The sequence below is a fragment of the Pleurodeles waltl genome, chromosome 5 (genome assembly GCF_031143425.1).
Source record: "Pleurodeles waltl isolate 20211129_DDA chromosome 5, aPleWal1.hap1.20221129, whole genome shotgun sequence".
Lineage (NCBI taxonomy): Eukaryota > Metazoa > Chordata > Amphibia > Caudata > Salamandridae > Pleurodeles > Pleurodeles waltl.
The window spans coordinates 1,754,432,713-1,754,452,049 of record NC_090444.1 but is presented as its reverse complement, the minus strand read 5'-3'; the positions used below and the strand labels follow the sequence as shown (position 1 = coordinate 1,754,452,049).

The window sequence follows — 19,337 nt, the reverse complement described above, 5'->3', positions numbered from 1 at the left end:
TCTTCACAACTACTTACCTGTACTTATTCTACAATGTATTTTTTATGCCGATGTAGTGGATGCAATATTAGCGTTGCTGCGATTAAACTCTTGCAACTTGGTATCATGTGATGGCTCCTGCTCTTTATTAAACTCTCACGTACCCATCTACAGAACCTATCAAAATGACACAATTATTGTGGAAACAGAGTTATAAGACAGTCATGTTGCCAACAAGGAGCCAAATGAGGCTGGCGTGGTGAGTGGAAGTAGAGGGGTGCTGGCCGAGGCAGAACATCAAGTGGGCATCAGCATTTTTTTTTCAAGCCTGAATTCTTCTGATCCTTTTTCTTCATTTGCTCGGTTGCACCAACGGCTTTGAAGATGTCTTCGGGCAGCAGATAGTTATCCATTCCTTGCAGTTGAACGGAACAAATATTCCATCAATACAGTACAAGTTCCAGCATCGGCTCCTTGTTATGAAACACGGTAGTTTATACCATTTATATTGATCTGTAGAATGAAATAGTAATCTATTTAATTATTAAAAACGTACAGTTATCTCATTTACTACAGCTGAATGTCCGCACTTTGCAATTCTGCCACTAACAGAAAACTAAGTCAATACTGTTGCAATACACAAAAATTACAAATACATACAAGCCACATAATGCAACAATAGACACATATGGCCTAATCCAGCAGCTGTTTATCCAGTAAGAATGGGAATATTAAAACACAAGTGTGAAAGCTGAATTTAATACTAATAAATTTGCAATGATTAATAACTGAGAATTAATATGAATTATGCTAACGTAGAGAAATCGAGTGTTATGAAAAATGTGCCCACCTAGATGGTAACCATAACGTGCACTACATTAATAAAACTAAAATTACTTGTTTAAAAAAATAATATTCACATGTATGACAAAATGTATTAATGATCGTATTAATGTATTAATGAAGGTTTTGCTTAAAATTATTAGGCATAGAGTAATGGTGAAATAATGGGCCTAGTCGAAAAGCCTCTTGTTAAGCTTTGTGGCATAAATAAATGTTAGTAAATGTTTTTCTTTTTTCACAGAAAAACCCACTTGTTCATTGTTCCTTGTTCGCACAGTGCTAACCAAAATGTCATATTGCAACGTCAAACAAACTGATTTCTCAAACTTTCTTGTGAGAACAGTGTGCTGTAATGCTATTTCCTAATCGTAGATACATTTGTATATTTTGTGCATGAGATACTGATGTTCAGAGGACTTGAGAATGGAATTACTGATGGGAGTCATGTTTGCAACAAACTGTTACTTGACTACAACTGTTGGAGTGTAGTTTTTATAATCAAAATTAACATGAACTGCTTGCAAAATAATGTGTGATGAAGCTGCATAGAAAATGCATTAATATGTTTTTAATATACACATTTGAAATGTGCCCACGGGGAGTGGCCACAAATGTATACGATGATTGATGAAATTGACTAATAATGAATTATTAATGTACTAATGTATGATTCTGCTTTAGCATTAAGAGTTATATGTTAAGGTTTGCTGAATAAATCATTAGGCCTTAGTTAGCATGAGTCTGGGCCTAGCTGCCTGGTCACATATTAAATGTATTTTTCTAACGTGCACTGTGATGTCTTCCCGAAGGACATAGAGCTGTACTTTTCCAGGAGCTAGAGATGTGTGTAGCTGTAGTAGATTCTTTCTCATGAGACCCGACTTGCTCAAGGAAACATTCTTGTTTAATGCAACAGTGTAATTCGCAACAGGTACAAGGTCGCCTGAACTGGTAAAGACAATGGAGCTACTGACTGGAGTTGTGCGTGTTACTTTTTCTACCTGCCATCTCACCCGATGAAGACGTAAATCACAGGAGCCAATGAACTGTATGAGAACTGTCTTAGGTGAAAATTCTAGTAAGGTGACCACACAACTATTGGTTAGAGATAGTGGTGCACCAACTACCGACCAATGAGAAATTAGAGATTTGTCTGGCAAATTCAATTTAACGTCGCATTACAAGGAGACATCAGCCATTAGAGGGACACCCCTGCTGTTACTCTGGCATTCTGTCTTTGCCTTTGCTGCTTTGACTCTTCAAACCATCCTCACCTTGTCTTGCCCAATATCTAGTTCTTCTCCTTCTTAAGAGGGAAGAAATTTCTGCCATAGTTTCTGAGACTTTGCTGTTCTATTCTGACGGATGGCAAATCGACTACTGTCCTGAGGACGAAGACTGACCCTGTATGCTGACCCATTACGGAGGGTAACTATATGATGATGAAATTGTAATTGTCTGCTTGCCTTTCCTTTCTAGGTACCAACTGCTTTTGACAGAGTTCATAGTCAGACGTTTTCCAAATTTTTGTTACTAAATTGTTTTGCATGAAGCCCAACATGCTGATGCTAATTCGAGGTTAGTCGAGGTGATCACTAATATTGGGTGCAATCAGACAAAATGACTGAATCTTTGCTGTGTTGAGTAGATGCGCTAATGATACTTTGCTAAATCGATACATGTTGACGCTGTGTTTTGTTCTAATGTTTATAATCTTTGCTTTGCTCAAATCTTATTCGAGTTGCGACATTATAACACTGTTGATGTGTTTTCTGGTGTTGAGACTAATAACCTTACTAGTAGAGTGTAACCAATAGGGAATAAATATCATACATTTTACTAAATTCGTGTGGTTATTCATGGCTGAAAGGTCGCGTCACGCTTAGAATTCATAGTGAAGTGATTAACTAAGTTGATTGATTTATTACTGTGAATATTGATGAGTCTATTGATTTATCGATTGATATGCTGGGTAGTTATCTTGTCTTAAGGTGTCTCCAATCAGGGTCAAAAGATTCATTGGCCTGAACGAGTCCCAGACCAAGTAAATTACCTAGGGCGGGACGCGTTATCACAACTAGTGATGGAAAGGAGAGAAGAGGAGTCAATCATCGACGTGTGAAAGACTGCCTAACTATGTCACAGATTTAAGAATGAATGTTTATTGGTTCTTCTGTAAACACCCTATGTATGGACCAATGAGAGATCGAGAAACTACTTTGTGACTTTGACGTATCCAGACTGCACATAGGCAGAATTAGCAGAGAGGAGTGAGCAGAATTACTTCTCCTCCTTCCTTCCTAGCCTCTAGCCTCATCGTGTACTTACTGTTATTGATTGCTAATGCTATTGATGCTGTTTCCCATAGTTTGGTGCCATCGCTAAGTTGGTTCAGTTAACTTAGAGCCCAATCGTGGCTGAGGCAATCCCCTTCACTTTCCCCGCCAACGCTGACCAGACGAGTTTCCCACTGACGAAGAAGTCACTGCTTACTGATCCATACAGAAGATGTATAACAACTGTAATTGTTCCTTTTCTAGGTTTTTGTCTTTCTTTATGTACCAACCACTATTTTTGTAGAGTCATAGTCAGATATTTTCCAAATTACGTTTTGTCTATTTTTCTATATGTATGAAGTCGAAACATGCCATTCGAATTAGAGGGTTAGTTACAGAGTCACTGTCACAATGATTGTTATTAACAAAGGACGCCTTTTTTTCATCTGTTGACAAATGTATGCCATGTCTCTTACTCAATCATTGCTATTGTTGATTTGTACTGTAACCCTTGAATGTTTAATGTTAAATGCGTTGTCTAAGTTTATATTTTTCCGTTGTTTTGGTCAGCCTGTGTTGTTTGTATATGCCTATCATTTGGGATTGAGATTGATTTACGTCATATTAGCATTGTTAATCTAGGGAAATAAACTTTCTTATTTTACTAAAAGGTGTGGTTATTCATGACCACATGGGTCATGGTGTGCTAGAAAATCACTCTAAGGCCCATATTTAAACTTTTTTTAGCACCGCATTTGCGCCACTTTTTGACGCAAAAGCAGCGCAAACTTACAAAATACAATTGGATTTTGTAAGTGTGCGCCACTTTTGCATCAAAAAGCGGCACAAATGAGGCGCTAAAAAAGTATAAATATGGGCCTAAGTGTGGTCCAAAGGTCCATCGAACCTCTTACGTGTCCCCTTATCAAATAATAGAGAGGACCAAATAAGGCCACACATGCTCGCACAAGTGGCCATGGACCAACAATGTTGTATAAGTGTCATTGTTTGGGGGGGGGCAGAAAGGCTGAAAGGCTAGGGTCCTGGGCCAGAACCCACTTTGCCCATGCCTTAAAATGTCTGTGCATCTACCTATTCTACTGTAATCTCATTTTCTGTTTTTATATTACTCCTCTCCTAAGCCTTACACCTGCAGCCTCTATTGTCTCACTGGGCAATGGTTCAAGTCATTGCCCTGTTTGTATTGTCCCATGCTGGTCCACCTACAAAGGGGTTTTGCTGCATTAATTGTTGGAGTTTAACAAAGAAAGACGCTACTGTTACCCACTAGACCTTGGAACCCTCCCAAGCTTTCCAAATGTATGTGGCTAGTTGCATGGCATTATATTAAGGTTGACAATATCAGCACGTAGTATTAATACATCCACGACATTGACGTGAGTACTACATTGCAGAGTAAGTATGTATTTACTATTCTTATCTTCAAAACTACTTACCTGTACTTATTCTACAATGTATTTGTTAGGCCGATGTAGTAGATGCAATATTAGAGTTAATGCGATTAAACTCTTGCAGCTTGGTATACCACCATCATGTGATGGCTTCTGCTCTTTGTTAAACTCTCATGTACCCATCTACAGAACCACTGAAAACGACACAAAAATTGTGGAAACAGAGTTCTAGGACATACATATTGGCAACAAGGAGCCTAATGAGGCTGGTGAGGTGAGTGGAAGTAGAGGAGTGCTGGCCGAGGCAGAGCATCAAGTGGGCATCGGCATTTTTTATTCAAGACCGAATTCTTCTGATCTTTCATTTGCTTGATGCACCAAGGAGTTTAAAGGTATCTTCTGGCAGCAGAGAGTTATCCATTTCTGACAGTTGAGTGGGATAAATATTCCCTCAGTACAGTACAAATTCCAGCATCGGTTCTTTGAAAGGAGACGCCTTAGTTTGGTAAATTTATTTTGATCTGTGGAATGAAATAGTAGGCTATTTAACTATTAAACACATACATTTAGCTCACACATTAACGACAGCTGAATCTCAGCACTTTGCAGTCCCGCCACTAACAGACAACCAAGTCAATATTGTTGCAATACACAAAAATTACAAATACATACACGCCACATTATGCAATAATAGACACATATGACCTAATCCAGCAGCTGTTTATCCAGTAAGAATGGGGAAATCAAAACACAAGTGGCCATGGACCAAGAATGTTGTATAAGTACCATTGTATGCGAATTTTCTTAGCCAAAACAGAACTGTTAACTATTTTATGCTCTCATTAAATTACTTGTAGACTGTTGTAGTTGGAGGGCAGGGTCTTTGTACATCAGTCTGGAGCCATTCAGGTAGGGGGTAAGTTCTTTATTATATGTAAGGCCCTTGGGCTACAGCAACAGCAGGTAGGCTCTGACATGGCTCCAATCTCCTTACAACATTCCCTATGTCCTGCCTTCCACTCCACACAACACACCAATATTCTATCACATCATACACTCCCAGCATTCCACTCTCAGCTCAGACATACAGGGAATGGGAGCACACCCTTGTTTATAAAGTACAGGAATAATCTTTCACAATCACTCAATCTCCAATATGTCTGCCTTGCAAATTTGCCCAACAACAGCATTTTAACTTTTTCAATACCCACACAGACATACAAAGACAACAAATAACAAATAGGAGGCACAGAAACTCTGCAGTGAGTCAAGGCATAAAGCTCCCTACACCTTATGTCAAAAAAAAGAAAACAACAACTGGATTGTGACTACCATTGCACAGCGGTCCAAAATATGCAAGTCTTGTGGCCGTCTTGTTTATGACATCATAGTAAACATAACATTTTTTACGCGCACAATAACACCATACAATATTTATGAACAAATGACATGTAATCACAGGTGCTCATTTACGAGACAGCCATGGTGCGAACCCACTGGCTCCCTCCGACAAATAATTTCCAAGTCATCCCTAAATCTACACATTCAAGCCACAAACAAAAACAAAAAGTTTACCCAAACATGACCTTACCTCAAAACTCCCTTGACCAGACTCCAACACAAAACCTTTCTTAACAACAGCACTCATGTAGACTTCCTCTACTAAAGTAGCAGGAGGCAAAGACACAACCAACTCTAATGCTTTGTCCTTCTTCCACAAACCACAAACACAACCCCAAAAGGACAACAAACTCCACCACACACTCAGACAGAAAAGTGCTGCCCAGCCCTCCAGCATGCCCAACACTCAGCCACACTAGTAGTCCAACCAACATGACTAAGAGTCAGACTAAAGAAAGTACCTAATTTCCATTCGGCACAACACCCTCGGGAACCTACGCCAAAAAATGTTGGGGCATCTTCCAAACACAATGATGACAGACTTCACTAGACACATACTTAAAGATTCTTGCTCAACATAACAATCAAAAACTAGAGCAGTCCAGCAATGGTCGTTCCGTTAACACAAGACCACATTATCAGGTAAAGAAATACTCAGTTACAAGCAAGTGCTACTTTAAACACTATTGGGCAAACACAACACTAACTGACTTCATTAAACACAAAATGATTAAAACACGCCACAAAACAATCACAAATGTAATCTAATGCCTGTACAACATACCTGACAAATCACACATTTGTACACAATAATAACTCAGTTGAAACTTGTGGCTATCACTCACAACCGTTAAGCGAAACTTGTGGCTCTCACTCACATGACAAGTTTCTATATGTTCCCACATTTTCACTTCATGGGGCACTTCCTTATATAAACTACCGCAACATGGTGCTTCTCTTCTCCCATACTGCACCACTTACATTCTCCCCCATGCAGCTTCTCATAAAAACCTACCATTCTTCACCAACTTAGCATACCACAGGCTACTCCACTGTACAATTGCTCATGACAGGGTACTACATTTCTCCAACTTCACATACTACGGGGTAGTCCCTCAAGCAGCCTTTAGCAATAGGGAACTGTTCTTTTCCCAGTTTGCACCAACACACACGAGTGTACTTTTTTTAAAGATTGTAAGGGGGCAATTTTTCCTCTGGGCTTCTGTGCCTCGCGTGGACACCATTTTGATTGCTGGTCTAGCTGCACTGTCTGCTGCCTCCCTGACCCCTATATAAGGATCATGAAACAGCGGATGCGCTGCTGGTGTGCCAAAGGCAAGCCTGTCTGCGCCCGTCCGCGCCATGCCGGGACCAGGGGCCAGGGATGCTGCCCCTTCTGACCTAGACGTAATAGCATTTTCAGCTAGTCAACTCCTTGCCCTCAGAACGTCTGTTTTGGTCTTCTGCCAGCACTCTTTTGACCCTGGTCTCCCACACTGTGTCTGTAACAACTTCTTATGGACTCCTCAGAGTGTAGTCGTGCAGCCCTGAAGTACAAGGGGTCAATCATAAGGTTCCTATTAGTCAATTGGCGATTCCTGCCTCCCCACAAAATTCATATCTATCTACTGTTGAGTGAATATGCCCCAGAAGTTTTATTTCTGGCAGAAACTTGGCTCCAGGAGGAATCCTTTCTCGTGGGTACTCAATAAACCGATTAGATAGGGCACATACAAGGGGTGGGGGATCACCATTATTTTTAAGGACTCTCTCAACCTTTGATAATTCCTGACTGTGAAAGCATGTCCTTCTCCGTAGCAGTGAACCCTATATTAACATTATCTGGTGCTCTTCTTTACCGCTCCCCTGGTCCCCGTGATAGGTTTATTCAAGCTGATCTAGTTGGTAGTAAATCTACCAATTTAAAAATTCACGCTGACGAACCAAGTAATGATGCGGCTAAAACACTACCTACAGACCTTGAGGCGCTAGGTCTCACACAGATGATTAATGGCCCCACACATGCCAAAGGTCATATGGTTAACCTTGTGTTCAGCAACATCTCAGAACTTTCAGCTCAGACACCCCTTCCTCTGTCACAGTTGACTACTTTCTAATTAGGGTCATGTTACCCAATACCACAGCTGACACAGATCTGCAAGCAAACAAGTTATCTGGTCGGCACTGGTCTAAGCTAAACTGCAAGGAGTGGATCTCTGACCTTGAGAACACTAGAGCCATTCCCTTTAATTCCACCCTAAGCTCAGCTGACAAATTAATTAAATGGATTCCCACATCCTTAGACTCCGTACTACCAATACAAATTATCACCCAAGGTGCAGGCCATAAAAAATCACCATGGTTCACTCCTCAACTATTGCTGCTAAAAAAGAAGTGTAAACGCCTTGAAAGAAAGTGGAGGAAAACGTACGCTACGTCTGCAAAAAAAAAACTGGGAAAGCAATTACACACTTCCATGCAAAAATTAAAGCCACATAGTCATCATATTATGCAACTAAAATATATCAGTCCTCCAACTCTCCCAAAGAAATCTTCTCAATATTTAAAGAAATCATTAAAGTGCCCTCACATACCGATCTCACTGAAGCCTCCAAAGAGCATAGCAATAATTTGGGCTGTTTCTTTCAAAAGAACATTATTGACATCTATTCAGCTTTCCCAGATATGACCACACAGAACTACGACCTTGCAGGCCAGGCTCAGGTTCTAAACTCCAGAGATCCTGTTTTAGATTTTCCACCCCTTATGGAGGAATCAGTAATTAACTTGATACACATTATAAAATCAGGATCTCCACTGTACTCTGCCCCTCCTCACATTTTGGCATTAGGTACAGAAATGATTGCCCCTGCCCTGACTACGGCCCTTAATGAATCTTTAATAACAGGCCTTATTCCATCACATTGGAAACATGCTATCATTAAACCTTTACTTAAAAAGCCTCATCTAGACACAGCCCTATTGAGTCACTATAGGCCAATTTCTCTCTTGCCTATAGCAGCTAAATTGACTGAGAAACATATCATTAGACATCTGTCAGGTTTCCTTGAAGAACACAAGATCCTTCATCATACTCAAATGGGCTTCAGATCCCAACATAGTACCAAGACTGCCCTTCTGGCAGTGGTTGAAGATGTTTGACAACGACTGGATTTAGGGTGCGCTGCTGCCATCATCATTCTATTGGACCTAAGTGCTTTTTGACACCGTAGATCATAACATTCTGCTTCATAGAATTTTCCATCCAGGCATCAAGGGGTGTGCTTTGAAATGAGTCTCCTCCTTTTTGAGGGATAGAACCTTTCAAGTTCTTGATTGCTCCTTTTTTACCATCAGCCTTCCTCTCAGCTGTGGTGTGCCCCAGGGCTCCTCTCTCAGCGCTACGTTGTTTGATATCTATATGTCCCCTCTGGCTGAGATTGTGGAACCTTACAGCCTGCCACTGGTTTCCTATGCTGACAACACACCGCTGGTCTTCTCATTTTCAACCATCTCTAAGACAGGTCATCCCAACCTGGCACCCTGCCTTCAAGCAGTAGCTAGATGGATGGCCAGCTGTAAACTTAAGCTGAACAAAGAAAAAAACAGAAGTCATGCTGGTGGATACTTATGGCCCACTCAAATCCCCTTCTTTGCTCCCTGTTGAGTTGGAAGGCCTGCATCCACCAAGAGACAACATAAGTCCCTTGGGTTTTTGGCTGGACTCCCACCTTACTATGGACTATCAATCTAAAAAGCTGGCAGCCACCTGTTTTAGTCTATTAAGACTTCTCAGAAAAGTATTTAAGATACTTCCTTTTCAAGCCAAAAGATGAATCACTCAGGCTCTCATAATTTCATGCCTGGACTATGGAAATAACCTCCATCTGAGTTCACCTCGATATGTACTAAAAAGACTTCAGGTGGTGCAGAACACTGCAGCACGCCTACTCATGAAGATCCCCAGATACTGTCCCGCAAAGCCTGCTTTAGTTTCCCTTCCCTGACTGCCAGTGGAACAACTGATCAACCTCAAGGCCCTCTGCACTTTGCATAGAGCTCTGCATAATAAGGGTCCGATCTTCCTTGAACAGATTGAAACGCCCTACATACCTCAAAGGGCTCTGAGATCATCGACGGCCTCCCTAATTAACGTTCCACAGATTAAGAAAGAAAGATAGGGAGGTTGATCTTTAGCATTTAGAGCCTCAAATCTCTGAAACTTTTGGAGCTCCGTCAGGAAATTTCCTTTCGCAAGAATGTGAAGACCCTTCAGTTCACAACATAAGTTGTCTCCTTGTAGTTCTGTTCCGCTCTAGCACTGGGAGGCCTTCGGGTAGCCATGCGCTTTACAAACTCCTAAACTAAACTCAACTAAACTACTACATTCAAATCTCTCACGACAGTGCACTATTCTTCCCCACATATGCAACACCAGCACCTGCACAACCAGCACGTATCTAAACAACAACACACAGATGATAACTACACCTTAGTCCCCTAACTGCTAAGTAGACTTCAGATACCAAAACATATGGAGTTGAAAGTAAATGCTCACATTGTACTCCTCAAACAACCTCAAGTTGATAATTAAACTTCCCAACCTTTCTTGTAGCAAAAAGGCTGCTCTCATAAACATCATCAAAAACTGAAATTCCCCAAACAATAAATCTCTAACCCACATTGCAAAAAGCAATCAGCACTTATAAACATCAAAAACTGAAATTCCCAAAACAATAAATCGCGAACCCACACGAAAAACGTAGAAAACTCAAAATAAGATGTCAATGTAACACGTCAAAAAGTAAGAATTGTGAATGGAAATGTTTTTCAACCTAATGAACCTCACAGTAGGTAGGGAACAAGGCACATTTCTTAATAGAAAGACAAAGAATAATATGAACTCCATGAATGCAAAATAGCCCCTCTGAATAATTAATTGAACTGGAGAAATGCCTGGCAAGTGATGTTTCAACTTACACAACAGTATACCCTTAAACAACTAAGGGCCACGTGTAGGTAGCTTATTGCACCTCACAAACAGAGTATTTGTCTGTTTGCGACGTGCAAAAAGCACATCGAGATGCACAAACCCAGTTTTGTAATTCGGTAACCTGGTTACCGAATCGCAAAACGGGTTTGCGACTCACAATTAGGAAGGGGTGTTCTCTTCCTAATTGCGACTCGCATTGCAATGTAGGATTGTTTTGTGACCGCGAATGTAACCATGAGACCCCTTCCCAGTTGTGAATTTCACTGTAAACATTTTTTCAGAGCAGGCAGTGGTCCTACGGCTCTGTAAAAATGAAACGAAAATGTTTCATTTTTTGTTTTTGTAATGCATATCGTTTTCCTTTAACCCCTTCGCTGCCAGGCCTTTTCCCCCTCCTGTGCCTAGCCTTTTTTTGGCTATTTGGAGCAGTTCGCGCTTAGGCCCTCATAACTTTTTGTTCACGTAAGCTACCCACGCCAAATTTGCGTCCTTTTTTTCCAACATCCTAGGGATTCTAGAGGTACCCAGACTTTGTGGGTTCCCCAGAAGGAGGCCAAGAAATTAGCCAAAAAACAGTGAAAATTTCGTTTTTTTTAAAAAAAATTTGAAAAATGGGCTGCAGAAGAAGGCTTGTGGTTTTTTCCCTGAAAAGGGCATCAACAAAGGGTTTGCGGTGATAAAATCACCAGCTTCCCAGCTTTCAGGAACAGGCAGACTTGAATCAGAAAACCCAATTTTTCAACACAATTTTGGCATTTTACTGGGACATACCCCATTTTTACGATTTTTTGTGCTTTCAGCCTCCTTCCAGTCAGTGACAGAAATGGGCATGAAACCAATGCTGGATCCCAGAAACCGCAACATTTCTGAAAAGTAGACAAAATTCTGAATTCAGCAAGGGGTAATTTGTGTAGATCCTACAAAGGTTTCCTACAGAAAATAACAACTGAAAAAGAAAAATATTGAAATTGAGGTGAAAAAAACATCCATTGTTCTCTAAGTTTTACTCTGTAATTTTTTCCTGCAATGTCAGATTTTCCAAAGCAATATACCGTTACGTCTGCTGGACTCTTCTGGTTGCGGGGATATATAGGGCTTGTAGGTTCATCAAGAACTCTAGGTACCCAGAGCCAATAAATGACCTGCACCCTGCAGTGGGTTTTCATTCTATGCCGGGTATACAGCAATTCATTTGCTGAAATATAAAGAGTAAAAAATAGCTATCAAGAAAACCTTTGTATTTCCAAAATGGGCACAAGATAAGGTGTTGAGAAGCAGTGGTTATTTGCACATCTCTGAATTCCAGGGTGCCCATACTAGCATGTGAATTACAGGGCATTTCTCAAATAGATGTCTTTTTTACACACTGTCATACATTTGGAAGGGAAAAATGTAGAGAAAGACAAGGGGCAATAACACTTGTTTTGCTATTCTATGTTCCCCCAAGTCTCCCGATAAAAATGACACCTCACTTGTGTGGGTAGGCCTAGCGCCCGCGACAGGATACGCCCCAAAACACAACGTGGACACATCACAGAAAACAGACCTGTTTTTAGCAAAGTGCCTACCTGTAGATTTTGGCCTGTAGCTCAGCCGCCACCTAGGGAAACCTACCAAACCTGTGCATTTCTGAAAACTAGAGACATAGGGGTATCCAAGATGGGGTGACTTGTGTGGCTGGTACCAGGTTCTGTTACCCAGAATCCTTTGCAAACCTCAAAATTTGGCTAAAAAAACACATGTTCCTCACATTTCTGTGGCAGAAAGTTCTGGAATCTGAGAGGAGCCACAAATTTCCTTCCACTCAGCGTTCCCCCACGTCTCCTGATAAAAATGATACCTCACTTGTGTGGGTAGGCCTAGCGCCCGCGACAGGAAACGCCCCAAAGCGCAACGTGGACACAGCCAAATTTTTGAAGGAAAACAGAGGTGGTTTTTGCAAAGTGCCTACCTGTAGATTTTGGCCTGTAGCTCAGCCGCCACCTAGGGAAACCTACCAAACCTGTGCATTTCTGAAAACTAGAGACCTAGGGGAATCCAAGATGGGGTGACTTGTGTGGCTGGGACCAGGTTCTGTTACCCAGAATCCTTTGCAAACCTCAAAATGTGGCTAAAAAAACACATGTTCCTCACATTTCTGTGGCAGAAAGTTCTGGAATCTGAGAGGAGCCACAAATTTCCTTCCACCCAGCGTTCCCCCACGTCTCCCGATAAAAATGATACCTCACTTGTGTGGGTAGGCCTAGCGCCCGCGACAGGAAACGCCCCAAAGCGCAACGTGGACACATCACAGAAAACAGACCTTTTTTTAGCAAAGTGCCTACCTGTGGCTTTTGGCCTGTAGCTCAGCCGCCACCTAGGGAAACCTACCAAACCTGTGCATTTCTGAAAACTAGAGACCTAGGGGAATCCAATATGGGGTGACTTGTGTGGCTGGGACCAGGTTCTGTTACCCAGAATCCTTTGCAAACCTCAAAATTTGGCTAAAAAAACACATGTTCCTCACATTTCTGTGGCAGAAAGTTCTGGAATCTGAGAGGAGCCACAAATTTCCTTCCACCCAGCGTTCCCCCACGTCTCCCGATAAAAATGATACCTCACTTGTGTGGGTAGGCCTAGCGCCCACGACAGGAAACGCCCCAAAGCGCAACGTGGACACAACCAAATTTTTGAAGGAAAACAGAGGTTTTTTTTGCAAAGTGCCTACCTGTAGATTTTGGCCTGTAGCTCAGCCGCCACCTAGGGAAACCTACCAAACCTGTGCATTTCTGAAAACTAGAGACATAGGGGTATCCAAGATGGGGTGACTTGTGTGTCTGGGACCAGGTTCTGTTACCCAGAATCCTTTGCAAACCTCAAAATGTGGCTAAAAAAACACGTTCCTCACATTTCTGTGGCAGAAAGTTCTGGAATCTGAGAGGAGCCACAAATTTCCTTCCACCCAGCGTTCCCCCACGTCTCCCGATAAAAATGATACCTCACTTGTGTGGGTAGGCCTAGCGCCCGCGACAGGAAACGCCCCAAAGCACAACGTGGACACATCACAGAAAACAGACCTGTTTTTAGCAAAGTGCCTACCTGTGGATTTTGGCCTGTAGCTCAGCCGCCACCTAGGGAAACCTACCAAACCTGTGCATTTCTGAAAACTAGAGACCTAGGGGAATCCAAGATGGGGTGACTTGTGTGGCTGGGACCAGGTTCTGTTACCCAGAATCCTTTGCAAACCTCAAAATTTGGCTAAAAAAACACATGTTCCTCACATTTCTGTGGCAGAAAGTTCTGGAATCTGAGAGGAGCCACAAATTTCCTTCCACCCAGCGTTCCCCCACGTCTCCCGATAAAAATGATACCTCACTTGTGTGGGTAGGCCTAGCGCCCACGACAGGAAACGCCCCAAAGCGCAACATGGACACAACCAAATTTTTGAAGGAAAACAGAGGTGTTTTTTGCAAAGTGCCTACCTGTAGATTTTGGCCTGTAGCTCAGCCGCCACCTAGGGAAACCTACCAAACCTGTGCATTTCTGAAAACTAGAGACCTAGGGGAATCCAGGATGGGGTGACTTGTGTGGCTGGGACCAGGTTCTGTTACCCAGAATCCTTTGCAAACCTCGAAATGTGGCTAAAAAAACACATGTTCCTCACATTTCTGTGGCAGAAAGTTCTGGAATCTGAGAGGAGCCACAAATTTCCTTCCACCCAGCATTCCCCCACGTCTCCCGATAAAAATGATACCTCACTTGTGTGGGTAGGCCTAGCGCCCGCGACAGGAAACGCCCCAAAGCGCAACGTGGACACATCACAGAAAACAGACCTGTTTTTAGCAAAGTGCCTACCTGTGGATTTTGGCCTGTAGCTCAGCCGCCACCTAGGGAACCCTACCAAACCTGTGCATTTCTGAAAACTAGAGACCTAGGGGAATCCAAGATGGGGTGACTTGTGTGGCTGGGACCAGGTTCTGTTACCCAGAATCCTTTGCAAACCTCAAAATTTGGCTAAAAAAACACATGTTCCTCACATTTCTGTGGCAGAAAGTTCTGGAATCTGAGAGGAGCCACAAATTTCCTTCCACCCAGCGTTCTCCCACGTCTCCTGATAAAAATGATACCTCACTTGTGTGGGTAGGCCTTGCGCCCACGACAGGAAACGCACCAAAGCGCAACGTGGACACAACCAAATTTTTTAAGGAAAACAGAGGTGTTTTTTGCAAAGTGCCTACCTGTAGATTTTGGCCTGTAGCTCAGCCGCCACCTAGGGAAACCTACAAAACCTGTGCATTTCTGGAAACTAGAGACCTAGGGGAATCCAAGATGGGGTGACTTGTGTGGCTCGGACCAGGTTCTGTTACCCAGAATCCTTTGCAAACCTCAAAATTTGGCTAAAAAAAACACATGTTCCTCACATTTCTGTGGCAGAAAGTTCTACAATCTGAGAGGAGCCACAAATTTCCTTCCACCCAGCGTTCCCCCATGTCTCCCGATAAAAATGATACCTCACTTGTGTGGGTAGGCCTAGCGCCCGCGACAGGAAACGCCCCAAAGCGCAACGTGGACACATCACAGAAAATAGACCTGTTTTTAGCAAAGTGCCTACCTGTAGATTTTGGCCTCTAGCTCAGCCGCCACCTAGGGAAACCTACCAAACCTGTGCATTTCTGAAAACTAGAGACCTAGGGGAATCCAAGATGGGGTGATTTGTGTGGCTCGGACCAGGTTCTGTTACCCAGAATCCTTTGCAAACCTCAAAATTTGGCTAAAAAAATATATGTTCCTCACATTTCTGTGGCAGAAAGTTCTGGAATCTGAGAGGAGCCACAAATTTCCTTCCACCCAGCGTTCCCCCACGTCTCCCGATAAAAATGATACCACACTTGTGTGGGTAGGCCTAGCGCTCGCGACAGAAAATGGCCCAAAACACAACGTGGACACATCACATTTTTTCATAGAAAACAGTGCCTACGTGTGGATTTTGGCCTCTAGCTCAGCTGGCACCTGGGGAAACCTAGCAAACCAGCAGATTTTTGAAAACTAGAGACCTAGGGGAATCCAAGATGGGGTGATTTGCGGGGCTCTGACCAGGTTCTGTTACCCAGAATCCTTTGCAAACATCAAAATCTGGCCAAAAAACACTTTTTCCTCTCATTTCGGTGACAGAAAGTTCTGGAATCTGAGAGGAGCCACAAATTTCCTTCCACCCAGCGTTCCCCTAAGTCTCTCCATAAAAATGGTACCTCACTTGTGTGGGTAGGCCTAGCGCCCACAAAAGGAAATGGCCCAAAACACAACGTGGACACAACATATTTTTTCACAGAAAACAGAGGTGTTTTTTGCAAAGTGCCTAAATGTGGATTTTGGCCTCTAGCTCAGCCGGCCCCAGGGGGGGGGAATGCCCTAAAATAAATTTGACCCCCCACCCCCCCAGACCCCCCCTGCCCAGGTGCGACCCTTGCCTACGGGGTCGCTACCCCTGCGTGACATTGGCGCCAAAAAACAAATTCCCGGTGCCTAGTGGTTTCTGCCCCCTTGGGGGCAGATTGACCTAAAATCGACCAATCTTCCCCCAAAGGGGGCAGAAATGCTCTAAATACAGTTTGCCCCCCAGGGAAGCGACCCTTGTCTGATGGGTCGCTCCCCATCTCTAAAAAAACAAACAAACAAAAAACAAAAAAAAAAAAAAAACATTTGCCCTGGCGCCTAGAGGCCTAAAATAAATTTGCCCCCCAAACCCCCCCCACCCCCCCACCTCGGAGCGACCCTTGCCTACTGGGTCGCTCCCCCTGCGTGACATTGGCGCCAAAAAACGAATCCCCGGTGCCTAGTGGTTGCAGATTGACCTAAAATCGACCAATCTGCCCCCAAGGGGGGCAGAAATGGTCTAAACACAGTTTGCCCCCCAGGGGAGCGACCCTTGTCTGATGGGTCGCTCCCCATCTCTAAAAAAACAAACAAACTAAAAAAAAACACTAAAAAAAATTTGCCCTGGCAACAAGAGGTTTCTGCCCCCCCTGGGGGCAGATCGGCCTAATAATAGGCCGATCTGCCCCCAGGGGGGGCAGAAATGGCCTAAAATAAATTTGCCCCCCGAACACCCCACCCGTTTCCCCCCCCCCCCGGCGAGACCCTTGCCTACGGGGTCGCTCCCCCTGGGTGACATTGGCGCCAAAAAACAAATCCCCGGTGCCTAGTGGTTTCTGCCCCCTTGGGGCAGATTGACCTAAAATCGACCAATCTGCCCCCAAGGGGGGCAGAAATGGTCTAAACACAATTTGCCCCCCAGGGGAGCGACCCTTGCCTGATGAGTCGCTCCCCATCTCTAAAAAAAACCAAACCAAACAAAAAAAAACCACAAAAAAAAAATTTGCTCTGGCAACAAGAGGTTTCTGCCCCCCCTGGGGGCAGATCGGCCTAATAATAGGCCGATCTGCCCCCAGGGGGGGCAGAAATGGCCTAAAATAAATTTGCCCCCTGAACCCCCCCCCCCCCAGAGCGACCATTGCCTACGGGGTCGCTCCCCCTGCGTGACATTGGCGCCAAAAAACAAATCCCGGTGCCTAGTGGTTTCTGCCCCCTTGGGGCAGATTGACCTAAAATCGACCAATCTGCCCCCAAGGGGGGCAGAAATGGTCTAAACACAGTTTGCCCCCCAGGGGAGCAACCCTTGCCTGATGGGTCGCTGCCCATCTCTAAAAAAAAAAAAAAAAAAGAAAACACAAAAAACACAAAAAAAAAATTGGCCCTGGCGCCTAGAGGTTTCTGCCCCCCCTGGGGGTAGATCGGCCTAATACCAATAGGGCGATCTGCCCCCAGGGGGGGCAGAGATGGCCTAAAATAATTTGGCCCCCCCTACCCCCCCGGGGAGCGACCCTTGACTACAAGGTCGCTCCCCTTGTGTGACGGCGCAAAAAAAAGATTCCTGGTGCCTAGTGGTTTCTGCCCCCCTTGGGGGCAGATTGACCTAAAATCGGCTGATCTGCCCCCAAAGCGGGCAGAAATGGCCTAAATACATTTTGCCCCTCCAGGGGAGCGACCCTTGTCCAAGGGGGTCGCTCCCCATCTGTAAAACAGAAAAACAAAAAAATCCCTGGTGCCTAGTGGTTTCTTCCCCCAAGGCCGAATCAAAATAGGCTGATCTACCCCCCCACAGGGGGGCAAAAATGGCCTAAAATAATCCCCCCCCCCCAGGGAGCGACCCTTGCCTAAGGGGTCGCTCCCGTTGCGTGAAATTCGCGCGCAAAAACAAACTCCCTGGTGTCTAATGGTTTCTGCCCCCCTTGGGGGCAGATTGGCCTCATCAAAATAGGCCAATCTGCCCCCAAGGGGGGCAGAAATTGCCTAAATATATATTGCCCCATAGGGGAGCGACCCTTGCCTAAGGGATCGCTCCCCACCTAAAAAAAAAGAAATCATCTCAAAAAAAAAACCAAAAAAAAAAGGTCCTTGGTGCCTAGAGGTTTCTGCCCCCCCTGGGGGCAGATTGGCCTAATAATAGGCCGATCTGTCCCCAGGGGGGGCAGAAAAGGCCTTCCCAAAAAAATGCCCCCCCTGGGAGCGACCCTTGCCAAAGGGGTCGCTCCCGTTGCGTGAAATTCGTGCGCAAAAACAAACTCCCTGGTGTCTAATGGTTTCTGCCCCCCTTGGGGGCAGATTGGCCTCATCAAAATAGGCCAATCTGCCCCCAAGGGGGGCAGAAATTGCCTAAATATATATTGCCCCATAGGGGAGCGACCCTTGCCTAAGGGATCGCTCCCCACCTAAAAAAAAAGAAATCATCTCAAAAAAAAAACCAAAAAAAAAAGGTCCCTGGTGCCTAGAGGTTTCTGCCCCCCCTGGGGGCAGATCGGCCTAATAATAGGCCAATCTGCCCCCAGGGGGGGCAGAAAAGGCCTTCCTAAAAAAATGCCCCCCCGGGAGCGACCCTTGCCCAAGGGGTCGCTCCCTTTTGCCAATTTCACTTAAAAAAAAAAAAATCCCTGGTGTCTAGTGGGGTTTCAAAAGCCGGATTGCAAGCAATCCGGCTTTTGAAACCTGTGAGAGACTTCAAAGGGAAGGAAATACATTTCCTTCCCTTTGAAGCCTCTCGGGGCCTCCCCCATGGGATTGAAAAAGAAATGCAAAAGCATTTCTTTTTCAATCGCGCTGGAAGCTCTGCTTCCAGCGCGATGGGGGAGACCCTGTGACTAATCAGCGCGCGCTCGCGCGCTGACGTCACAAGGGGGGTTGGGGGTCGGGGGTGGGAGGGGAAGGGGAAGGGCTTCCCCTTCCATCCCTGACTTGGGGGGGTGGGGGGGAACCCCACAGAGGGAGCGAGAGCGCTCCCTCTGGGCTCTGTGCACAGGACGTAATGGTTACGTCCTGGGCACAGCAGCACTGTGTCTCAGGACGTAACCATTACGTCCTGGGCACAGAAGGGGTTAAGGAAAACGGGCTGCATTACAA

The 19,337-nt window shown here is 44.4% G+C and overlaps 1 long non-coding RNA gene across 1 annotated transcript in view; it reads right to left on the bottom strand.

Moving 5' to 3' along the window:
• Window positions 1-103: 103 nt before the first annotated feature.
• The window catches only part of LOC138297435 (uncharacterized), a 118,800-nt gene continuing 99,566 nt past the window's right edge, over window positions 104-19,337 (bottom strand). The window contains exon 2 of the long non-coding RNA XR_011204103.1: window positions 104-492. This is a non-coding gene — a long non-coding RNA (uncharacterized lncRNA). The remainder of the gene's footprint in view (window positions 493-19,337) is intronic.